At 34.8% G+C, this 12,313-nt stretch overlaps 1 pseudogene; it reads left to right on the top strand.

The window, feature by feature from the left end:
* LOC120233959 overlaps positions 1–12,076 on the top strand; it is a 55,077-nt pseudogene extending 43,001 nt beyond the window's left edge.
* Positions 12,077–12,313: the final 237 nt, after the last annotated feature.

Consider the following 12,313-nt stretch of genomic DNA (forward strand, 5'->3'; position numbering starts at 1 on the left):
AGTGCTATTGCTGGGTCATAGGGGAGCTCTATTGTTACTTTATTGAGGAACCTCACACCATTTTCCAGAGCAGCTGCACCAGTTTGTATTCCCACCCACAGTGCAAGAGGGTTCCCTTTAAGCTTTTAGAATTTTTTTGGCCACTGTAACTCAAGATTATTGACTAAAGGTTTTTGGGTAACTAATGTTCTAAATTCTGAAAAATAGGATTGGGGCTCTATCAAAATTTTACACTGTCCTAATAGGGCATGATGTGAATTCACATGTCTCAGAAAAAATATTGTGTATATAATTATATGTACAATCTACTATATAGATGTTGGTAAGGAAGAATGAGTGTTGGAAGAAAAAGAAATAAATTTTAATGTAAGATGCTTGAAGAGTTTGAATTTAATTTCTAGTTCAAAGAACACTAAAATATTTATTCTTGAAATATAACAAACAAGAATTCTGCATGGAAGTTTACATGTTTCAAAAGCTGTAAAGGATAATACAAAATTAAAAATGAAAAAATGCTTTTGGTCAATGCAATTTTATTAACTAGTGATAGAATTATAAGGGTTTATAATTGGGTATAATGTGTTATTTCACCATTTATTATTTTTCTATAATAAAAAAGAGACATGACAAAGCATGGTTTCCAAACAGTACGTTTATTTCCTTCATAGAAGAACTTAATCACAAAATGTTTGCTAAATCCAAGTATATGGAGAGCTAAAGTCAGCTTTTAGTTGTTCATACTCAGTATCCACGATAATCTTTGAAATTGATTGAAATTGTGATTCTTAGGCAAGGAAGGTTTGCTGGGAAATGCAGTTTAGATGAGAAGTCTGGAAATCAATGTGCTAGTATTAAATCAGGTCTCGTCTCTTTCCTTAGATTTTGCTTTATATTCTCTTTTCCTAAACCTGTGCTTTTCCCCTTAGCTTATGATCTCATTGTACTTGCACTTTATTTTTTTTTTTTTAGAAAACAATATTATTGTTAGAAGAAACACTGCTATGCACATGGAGCATTCCTGATTCAGTTATGCAAGCTTTAGAATGTCAGCCTGCTCTCAGCTCTAAAATTGTTTTTGCTTCACTGCGTTATTTCTCTTTCACAAGAGCCCTTGTGCCTTGGGATCCAGCCCCAAGATGGAAGTTTTGAAAGAGCTAATCATGAATCATAATGGTTGGAGAAGTTAAGAATAAAGGGATGAGAACCTATAGCAGCACCTTAGTGTTACCATAGAAAAGAAGAAGTGGTCTTTGAGTATCTGTTTTAATGTCTGATTCCTCCATTGACTGGTAACAAAACAGTCATTAGAGTTAGACTGTAGAAAAAGAAAAAAGAAGCTTTGCCCATAAAATCTTGACCGCTTCAGGGAAGAGACTGCATTTCCTTTAGTATTCATGGGAAGGAACTCTGACTTGCTCTAAGACTGGTTGTTATTTTACAGTTCATTAATCACCGAGTGTAAAGGGCTCTGGAGAGCAGAGGGAGGCTGGGGTCAGCCAGCCAGCAGACAGCCCATAGTAACGACAGTGTGGCAGAGGTCTCCGGCTGAGGGCAGCCAGCCCAGGCACAGCGACTGTTATGATTAGTCACCGTAACCGGTTTGGCTTGGTGTACCCTCTGCTTTCAAAGAAAGCAATGCTTAAACTTTCAAGTCCCCTGATGTAATTATTCAATGCAAATGGCATTTTTTTTTTCTAGATTTCTCAAAGTTATAAAAGCTGAGAGGGACTGAAGAGATAACGAGTAAATCAAAATGTACGATAATGTTCCCTTTCTTTAAACAATTGTTGATCTGCAAAAACATTGCAGATTTGACAGAATAATTATCACTTGTTCAATATTAAACATGCAGTTATTGTTCCACAATTTTTTTTTTAATTTAAAAAAAATTTTTTTTTAGTTCTCCAATTTTTTTCTTCTTTATTCCTCTCTGAACTCAATCTGCAGTAAACATTAGGTAAACTTGATTTGCAGAGCTCTTATGATCAGAAACCCTGGCCAAAATGCTGGGCAGAATTGTACTGTAACTTTATCAGTATAATAGTTGAGTATTATTTACAAAAACAATAAAAAAAAAACACCTAGCACTTTCTCTATAAGAGCCTTAGAAGAAACACATTTCTTCTTTCAGATAAAAATTCTTTATAAATACCAGGAGAGTGCCCAGAATTGAATGCCTTTCAAATAATATCAGACATTTTCCGATATATGATGGTTTTATTTAAAAGCTTTGGTGATAGTTTTCATGTTCTAAGATTTTGCCAACAATAATTTCTATTGTTTTATATCCTTGTTAAAGAGTATTATATTAATAGAAAACTTAGTATTACACATATTTGAGATTTTTTTAATCCTTTTTAAAATGTTTGTTTATTTTTGGAGAGAAAGAGAGACTGAGCATGAGTGGGAGAGGGGCAGAGAGAGAGAGATACAGAATCCAAAGCAGGCTCCAGACTCTGAGCTGTCAGTACAGAGCCTAATGCGGGGCTCAAATCACAAACTGCAAGATCATGATCTGAGCTGTAGTCAGATGCTTAATGGACTGAGCCACTCAGGTGCCCCACATATTACAGATTTTAATTGAGAATGTATTGTTTTTCATTTAGCACCGAATCTGAAGCTTAAGTTTGCATTTCATTGTTAGAAGTTTTGCTAAAGAAAACAAATTATTCAAAGTGAATTGCTAAGAAAATGTTTGTTTTTTATTTTTTAAAAATTTATTTTAAGAATTTTAAGTTTAAGGGAACACAGGGAAAGAGAGAGAGTTCTATGTAGGCTCCACACTTAGCATGGAGTCCAATGTCAGGCTCGATTCCACAATCCTGGGATCATGACCTGAGTCAAAATCAAGAGTCAGACACTCAACTGACTGAGCCACCCAGGTGTTCCACCAAGAAAATGTTTTAAAAGAACTAAAATATAATGGATATTGTGTTTGGAAACATAAAATATAGAAACACGCATTTACTTATGAATAATTGAATTCCTAATTATAAACCCCTCATAATATATTTTAAATACCTATAATGGCCACTGTTAACCTTTTGCAGTCATTCATTATGCTTGAAGGAGATAATTTTGTGATACATGGTAACATAGCATCCCTCTTTGGATTATTTTTTTTTCCTTATTGAGCACTCAATAAGTCTATGGAGAGCCACATTTAAAACTTATTTTGATGTTTATCTTCCTGAGGGAATTTGTTTAACTATGACAGTGATAAGATATATTATCTGGTTTTTGCTTCATTTTTTTTAGACATTCTTTCCTTCCTACCATTTTAGAATCATGTTGTGTAGAATCAGTCAGCGTAGCCTACATTGATAACAAAGAGCCTCCAAATCTCAAAGGCTTCCAACAATAAAAAATTTTTAAAGTCACATTTCATGTTACCTTCAGTTAGGCTGTGACTCTATTTCGCATCTTCAATGAAAGACAGAGTTGGAAAAACAGACCTTTACATCTTGGTACATGAGGCTCATTTGACACAGACAACAAAGAAAATGAGAAATGGCAGAGCCTCATAAATGATCTTCATAGTTTGCTCAAAAATGCCATGTGTCAGTTTCATTTATTGGCTAAAGCAAGTAAGGTGGCCTGATGCGGGGTAGAGAGCATGTTTTTGTTTTTGTTTTTGTTTTTAATTGAAAATGCAGTTGACATGTAATATTAGTTTCAGGCCTACAACATAGTGATTTGACAATTATGTATATCACACAATGCTCACCATGATAAGTGTAGTCCCCATCTGTCACCATACTAGGTTATTACAGTATTATTGACTATATTCCTTGTGCTGTGCTTTTCATCCCTGTGACTTATTTATTGGTCTTTGCTTTCTAATTATTCTTATGTAATACTATATGGATCATAGAGGACTCACTCTTAGCATCAAGCCTTCAATCACTTTTATTTTCAGAACTCTGCTCACCCACAAATGCACATGAATCTATCTGATAGAAGATATCAGAAATTTGTGAACTTTAAAGTTTGAAACTTCGTAGATAAAATGAGGGTCTTTTTATTTTTTAATGCTTGTTTTTATTTTTGAGAGAGACAGAGACAGAGTGCGAGCAGGGAAGGGGCAGAGAGAGATGGAAACACAGAATCCAAGGCAGGCTCCAGGCTCTGAGCTGTTAGCACAGAGCCCGACTTGGGACTTGAACTCGCGAACCCTGAGATCGTGACCTGAGCTGAAGTTGGATGCTTAACCGACTGAGCCACCCAGGTGCCCCATGAGGGTCTTAATAAACCAAGAGAGATGCAGATTTACTTTGGAGATGAACATTACATAGACCATAAAGTGGCACCTAGACCAACCTTCAGCAAACCTGGTCAGTAGAATCAAGTTGCTTCCAGATAAAAATCAACTCATTTAGTAGAATTCTTATTGATTGGAAGAGTTTTAGCGCTTTTTTTTTTTTTTTTGGTCTGAGCTACCTTTTGCTTCTTCTCTGTCTACCTGACAATTATTCAAATTGTTTGCTGACATTCTGGTTAATTCTTATATAACGGACTATAGCAAATATTAGTGTCTTCCAAGTTTTGCCTAGAGGAATAGAAAAATCCAGCAGATAAATTATGGGTAAGGGAGACATTACATTTGTAAAAGGTTTCACCACAGGAATTCTTTAAATATTGTACTTCTCTAATGCAATTGAAGTAATTCAATTAACTTTAAAAAAGACTTTCAGAAAGATATCCATATTTAGTTTTAGTTAATGCTTGTCATGTAGCTATTAGCACAGTAGTGATGTTTGGAAATTACTCTAAAACTGAGGAAGCTTTCCAAGTCCTCTCAGTGTTTATAATTTGTCAGAATTAGAAATTTTATGGAATTGCTCAAAAATATTTATGGAGTATTTATCATGTAAAAGGAACTGGCAGATTGAAAACATATATATATGCATATATACACACACTAACATTAACATTTGGTTTCTTGTAAAATATGTATATATTTACTTTCATTTCATTTTTGAAAATAATTATGAAAAATCTTTGAAAATCCACAGTACTGGAGATGTGTACACATGAAAACTTTTTCAAGAATAGCACAGTAGAGATTTTAGTTATCTTAAAAAGGAATAAATTAATGTTGATTTTTGGCAAAAATTTTAGAGTAGATGATTAAATGTTTTTCCTATCAGCTATGATTGTGTTTGGCTGCAAGTAACAGAAGTTCGACTACCACTACTTAACCTAACAACATTTTGTTTTGTTTTTTTGCAAAAAGAAGTCTCATTTAGTCTAGACATTTATGCTAACTCAGTGATGCCGAGTGACCTGGCTCCTTCTGTTTCTCATCGTTCATTTGTAGCTTTCTTCCTTGGATTGCTATTCTACTTCCAGGCATCATTACTGCAGAAAATGTTTGCCAGCCACGTGGGTTCCTTTTCATCCAGAAAACAAAAGTGGAAGTAATCTTTTCCTTGCATCTCAGGAGCCAAGACAATATCACATAACTATCTTCCAGATGCATATTACTGTTTCTCACTTAGTGCTCACAAATTGACCGTTATTAAATCTCTGCTTTGTTTTGACCAAACTTTAGTCTGGGTTCTGTCTTCTCCAGAGGGCCCTGAACATCAGTTTGCCCCTTAACTAGCACTAAGATGCTGAACACACTCCCCCTATCAGCCTAGGGTACCAAGTAGCTGACGACAGCAAGGCACATTCCCTGTCACACCCCACAAAACATGCACTCTTTTGCCAACTTACTTACTGCTTACCCTTCCCTCAATAAGAAAAGCCTTTTTCTGTTTGATTTGAAATGCTTCTGAGATCAGGGAGCTCTTCTTAATGCTATAGTCTTTCTTCTAGATACAGTCTCTCCTTAAGCGTAAGTCTGGGTTTGTTTTTGTGCCACTTGGCTTTCTGGTTTGGGTGTAAAGAGAAAGAAAGGTAGTGATATTGGGTATTAGATGGACCATGTAAAGTATCTACCGACGTTTGGAAGCACTTAGCGGTGTATTAGCAGAAGCTGGCCTATTTGCCAGCATTGTTATGTAAGGAAATCATTTATTCGTTGGAAAGAGGCTTGACCCAGGTGATCTGACTGTATCTCTCCAAATCTACCAGAGTACAATTCTAAGCATGATTCACATAAACCTCCAAATCAGTGTTCGGGCAGAGATCATATCTAATTTTAATCAATTGGGAAAATATTTAGAAACAATAAAATAATATAAATTGGATTTTAATCATGTGTATAATTTTAATAGTTGAGACTACAGCAGTACGTGTTTAGTGAGGAATATATTCAATTTTTATACTTCATTGCCATGAAGCTGCCTGGATCCTGTATATAACCACCAATGATTTTCCAGGCTCCTAGCTTTTATGAGGAGAATTCAAGGTTCCCATACATGCTAATATTTGACCCCCAAATATACATTTTTTGGTTTAAAAATTGCTATTATTCCCTTTTTAGTTTAGTCTAGTCTTGGAAAGAAGATAAAATGAATATGCAATTTTCTCTCCTTCAAGGAAGCAATGTGATAAACCTATATCTTGAGCTCATCAAAAGTAATTTAAATCATCCAGAAGTGTCAAATATCTAATAAAATTTGGAACCAGAATAAGAAAAAAAAAAAAACCTTCACTAATTCTCTGGAAAAAAATAATCCTGTTTTATGTATGCTGAAAGGTATTAATACAACTTTCAGGCAGAAGATATATATGATTCAGTGTCTTAGCAGAAATGAATGCAATATTTATTTAAAAAATAGAGATTGTTAAAAAAATACATTGCGAAAACCTTGAAAAACATTATTTTTGTCAAAACTTACTTTGCTTCATAAACAGTTTTCAGTCACATTAGTTTATTTGATTGCTTTCTGATTTATTGAAAAATATCACAATTTTATCATACTTGAGACTCTATATTGACATGTAATTTTAATAAAAAAAAAAGGAGACAGAAAATCACTTTGGTAGTTTTTATTTCAGATTTTAATTCTATTGTAATATTTTTAAATTTACTTTTAAATAGACTTTCATATTTTCTGACTTCAAACAGCAAATATTTTTAGGCATAACTCTTGGAAACATTTTTGCCTTGGTTCTAGGAATGAAATACTTGTGTCCAACTTATATTTATGAAAATTATGAGTAGGAAATTTGTTACTGATTCATGTAGTAGAATATATTTTTCTCTTCAGAAACAAGAAACTCCTTTCATTGATTTGTTTTTGTTTTGAGAAGTTAAAAAAAATACAGCTAGGTACAATAAGTACTATAACATAAACCAGTGTGCCCAGCACCCAAAATTAGCCAATATGGACATGTTCTTCTTTCTGTATAAATATGAATCTAATGTCTATCCACTTATTCATCTTTGGTATACTTTAATATTATATATTTTTTCTTTGACTCTTTCACACAATTTTTAAATTAAATTTACTCCTAATAAGTACTAAAGGAAAATATAAATTTCACTGCTACTGTGAATGTTTATGTCTAGTGTAGCACTTACTAATTTTTCGCTTCTTTATAAGAATTCTAATGATTTTGATATGTTGATATTGTATCCAGCAAACTTATTAAACTCTCTATTAAACTGAATGCTGTCTAAGGTTGTTTTAGATGTTCCCTATAAATAACTATTTTGTGACTTCTTTTTAAATTTGTATGCTTCATATTTATTTTTCTTGAATTATAATATTGGCCTGGACATCCCATGCAATGTTCAATAATTAAATGATGATAAAACACTTGTTTTATTTCTGACATTAGTAAGAATGATTCTTACATTTTACTTTTAGGAATAATATTCCTAAAGATTTTTGATAGAACTTTATTAAGTAAAGATGTTTCCTTCAACTCCTAAATTGCTTTTTAAATAACCAGGTGTTGGGGCGCCTGGGTGGTTCAGTTGGTTAAGCTATGCTGACAGCTCAGAGCCTGGAGCCTGCTTTGGATTCATTCTCTCTCTCTCTCTCTCTCTCTCTGCCTCTCCCCTGCTTACTCTCTCAAAATTAAATAAACTTTAAAAAAATAAATAAACGGGTGCTCAATTTTCTAAGTGATTTTTTTCTGCACCTATTTTTTTCTCCATCCTATGATTTTTCAGTTTAATAAAGCCATGTTTTATATTGAACTGCTATTTTATAAATGTATTTTACCAACCTTGCATTCCTGAAATAAACATTTTTAGTATTTTTTAGTTCTTTTAAATTCCACACTGGGTTGAATTTGATTTCTATATTTCCTCTTGATTTCTTCATGTGTTTTTGAAAGGTGAGATTTAACTATTATACTGTTGCCTAATTCCCATGTATTCCAGATTAGATTCATATAATGAGTAAAGTAGTTTACCATAATTTTTTGTTTCTAAAATAATTTGGTAATGTAAGGATTACTAATAACTTTAATGTCTGGTAAAACAGGTAAAATGTTCCGGATCTACTGCTTATTTAGAGAAAGGTTTTTATTTTGTTTTATTTTATTTCATTTTATTTTATTTTCCAAACAGTTTAGTTTATTCATGGGTGCTGGTCTAGTCCACTCTTCAAATTATTAAATCAATTTTAGTAACTTATGTTTTAGAAAAAATTGCCCATTTCAGCTATCTTTTCAAATACATTTGCATAAAGTTATTTGTAATTTTATCTTGTGATAAAACTATAATCTCTAATATACTATTATCATTTTGTTTCTTTTTTTTTTATCATTTTGTTTCTTGAAATTGCTAATACTGTTTATTTGTATCCTCTTTTTTTATTACTATTATATATATATTTTTCTGTAATCAATCAGAAAAAGTCCAGTTTTTTACTGGAACCCATGCCTAAGCCTGTCATACATGTAATTTTCTAACCATAGTAATTATTTCAGGAATGGATACATTCTCTAATATACAACAGTGACAAAAGGAGAGAAGTTTTCTGGACCTCTTAGAAAATATGGGCCTTCCCTCAGGAGATACAAAAAGAGGTGACTTGTTTCTTCTGAGCATTTTGGGGCAGATTCGTGCTTCCAGACTGCTCTAATCCTATTCATACCATCCCAATAAGAAAAGGCACTGAAACAGGATGAAATAGTGAAGCAAATGTCAGAGAGATTTAACTTTAGCTACTAATTTAAATCAACAATCTTTGAGCTTTCAAGTAAGTGAGACCAAAAAAAAAAAAAAAAGAAAAAATCCTTACTGTTTAAGTCACTTTGAAAAAGTTTTTGCTTATTTAAGTCCTAACTGTTGCGCCTCTATTATTTCTTTTCTCTATGTCCTTTAGATTTCCTCTATTTTTCCTCTCTTAGCAATCTTTGGTACAGTTTCCACATAGTTGCCTCTATATCATAAGGTATATTAAGAAGTTGGTCAGTGAATGTTTTTGATGGGAATGGAGAAAGCCACCATTTTTCTTCTTCCCTAACTCCATATTTGGAAGTTCTCCATCAAAGTTCTCCCATCAATGTCCTCCAAGGTCACTGGCTATTCTCCTTGCCCGGTGACACCACTATAGGTGGCCAACAACATCTGTAGTTTGGCTGATCACAGCCTTCCAGAACTAGACTCCTTGACTGGCCACCCTCCTTCATGTTACAAACTCCACAACTAGACAAATTGTCCTAAACTGCAAATATCTGTTTGCCACTTTTCTGCTTATAATCCTTTAAAGGCTGAATTGTCAGGGAATTTGGTTGCAAATAAGAGCAACCTCCTGTGGGTAAGACTATGCTATAGGCATAGTTTTCTCTCAGTGATTAAGTTCAACCCTTATAGGACCCTAACTTTCCAGGGTGTGGAGAAGGGAATATCTCTATGCCTTCCTTTTGGGAATTCTACCAAAAGGAAGAATGTTCATACAAGACATTGACAAATGAAAATCAACAGTGGTTCTCAAATTCTCTAGTCCAAACTGTACAACATGACTTATAAAAGAAATACATTGAGCTGCCCATGTTTTTGTTTCTTTGGAAATGTAGTTCTTCTGGCTGACTCTCATTCATCTTCCAGTTCTCAGCTTTGAATCTGCTTCCTTTCATTGGAAGCTTTCCTAAAACCCTCATGTCCAGGTTGGGAGTTCTTCTATATTCTCATTGAACAAACTGCACCTAAAAAGTCTTATTATTTTAGACATAATTCTACATCTCCTCACTGGGCTTCATACTCTCCTCTATTTCTGCCTAGCAGATAAAATGATGCATAGCACAACTACACACTCATTAAACATGCATTGAATAAATAAATAATGTATGTGCAAGCATTCAATGGAATTCCTAGAAAATAGTATTCAGTAATGCTCTTTCTTCCTTCTTTTGTTTTTCTCCTTCCTAAGGTACAGTTGGAAGTTGAGATCTGTTGCCAACATGAACATAAACTCTGATGTACTAAAGGTGAACCTGGGATAGGAAATTTGACAGCCTTTCAAAGCAACTACTCTCTTTCTACAGTAATAATTTCATCCCAGCAATGCCTGCTAGGATTTCATTTTCCATCTAACCAGAAACCCTGGGTGTGAGCTCTAGGATGCTTGATATATTACATAGTGTGATAGCCTATATTCTTTGGAATTAGAGCTGCTTCTTCATGTGCTGGTGGAGACACATGTCAACTGTGTAGATTTCCTTGATTTTACCATCTTGATCCCAACATGCCTTGCATGGTAGATTTACAAATGATAGCCATTTTCCATCTTACTTGGTGATAATTTAAGTTTTTCCCTTCTACATAAAGTAATTTGGATATTTTTTAAAGTCAAAAACTGTTATTTTTAAAATATACTTTACTCTGTAACTTTGAGAGGCAGACTATATGGTAAAAATCACATCATCTGTTTATTCAGTAAATCTCCTCTTAATTTGCATGCTTGGGGGACCTACTAAGTTTTAGGCACTGGAATAGGCACAAATGCTACTGAGATAAATAAGATTCCATCCCTTTCTTAAAGGAGACAGACACATAAACCATTCATCCTAAAACAAGCAAACAAAACAATGAGTAAAATGGAAGTACTGAGGAGAGGTATCTCTGGATAAAGGCAACAGGAGCAGTTCTGTGTTCTTCATAGTCAAAGAGCGATAAGGCATATCAGTGTTTAATTGAAACACTAAGTCTTTTGGTGTTAAGTTCTGTAGTGCAAAAGAGGTCAGCTGTGGAGAATTAGTTAAAACAAATATCAGCTGAATATACCCATGAAAATCAGACTGTAATTGTGAAAGCTTTTACTCAGAGGTATCTAGAAAACAGAGCATTTAAAATCATAGTAACTGGGAACATAATTTCTAAAATAATTCAGTTAATATAGATATTACTCATGAGCCACTAGGCATTAAGTTGAGGAGTTATGGAAGTTTGCTAAGAATGACTCAAGATCTATGTCTTCCTTATTTTTTAAAAAAAGGCAGAAAAACGTAAAAGGGTGGCTTGTGTTATTAGATATATAGTATTAACAAGAGAATGGCTTATAGGCCAGGAAGCATTTATTTCCTTTTCATTTTTTTTTAAATTGAAGTATAATGGGGCCCTGAAATCTGTGTACATGAGTCTGCCAGTCCACACATCCCGCCCTTCCCCACACAGCATTCAGTCAAGGCCTCTGGCAACACACCTATCCAGAAGCCCACCAAAAACTGTCAGCCACCTCTCTGGTGGACGGCAGTTTCAAGGAGGTGAAGCTTTCCAACTCCAGAGGTGTTGGTTCTCTTTCTGCCTTTTTGCCCCATGGAGATTATCACCTTCAGAGAACATGCTGGGGGCCTCTGTCTACCCAATTCACCCATCTGCCTTGGATAAACATTCCAGAGAAGGAAGGAGGCTTGGGCTCCCTGAACAAGCCCCTGCTGGCAGATGTAACCATAAGCTTATGGTTCCCCAGGATTATGGTGTGCAGAGGGAAGATGAGGACACTGCCTACCAGGCTTCTTTACTATCCCCAGCAAGGGTGCCCTTCACCAGATCACTATCGATGATTTGCCTGTGGGCTCTGTGAACAAAGTTCTGGGGCTGATCTAGGCCTTCCAGTACACAGATGACCATGGAGAAATCTGTCCCACTGCATAGAAGCCAGGCAGCAGCATGATCAAGCACAACATGGTCAACAGCAAGTAATACTTCTCAAAGCACAACTAGGCTTGACAGGTGGAGAGCTTGGGCTCTAGGCCCCCACCTCTGCCCCTACCTGGATACCCACTGCTGACCCAGGAAAGGCTAGATCTGCCCCTTCATTTTTTTTTTTTTATGTTTTATTTATTTATGAGAGAGAGAGAGACCGCATGAGCAGGGGAGGGTCAGAGAGAAAGCTAGATACAGAATCTGAAGCTGGCTCCAGGCTCTGATCTAGCTGTCAGCACAGAGCCCAACGCGGGG

This window comes from Hyaena hyaena, unplaced genomic scaffold (assembly GCF_003009895.1).
Source record: "Hyaena hyaena isolate Hyena2069 unplaced genomic scaffold, ASM300989v1 scaffold_99, whole genome shotgun sequence".
NCBI lineage: Eukaryota > Metazoa > Chordata > Mammalia > Carnivora > Hyaenidae > Hyaena > Hyaena hyaena.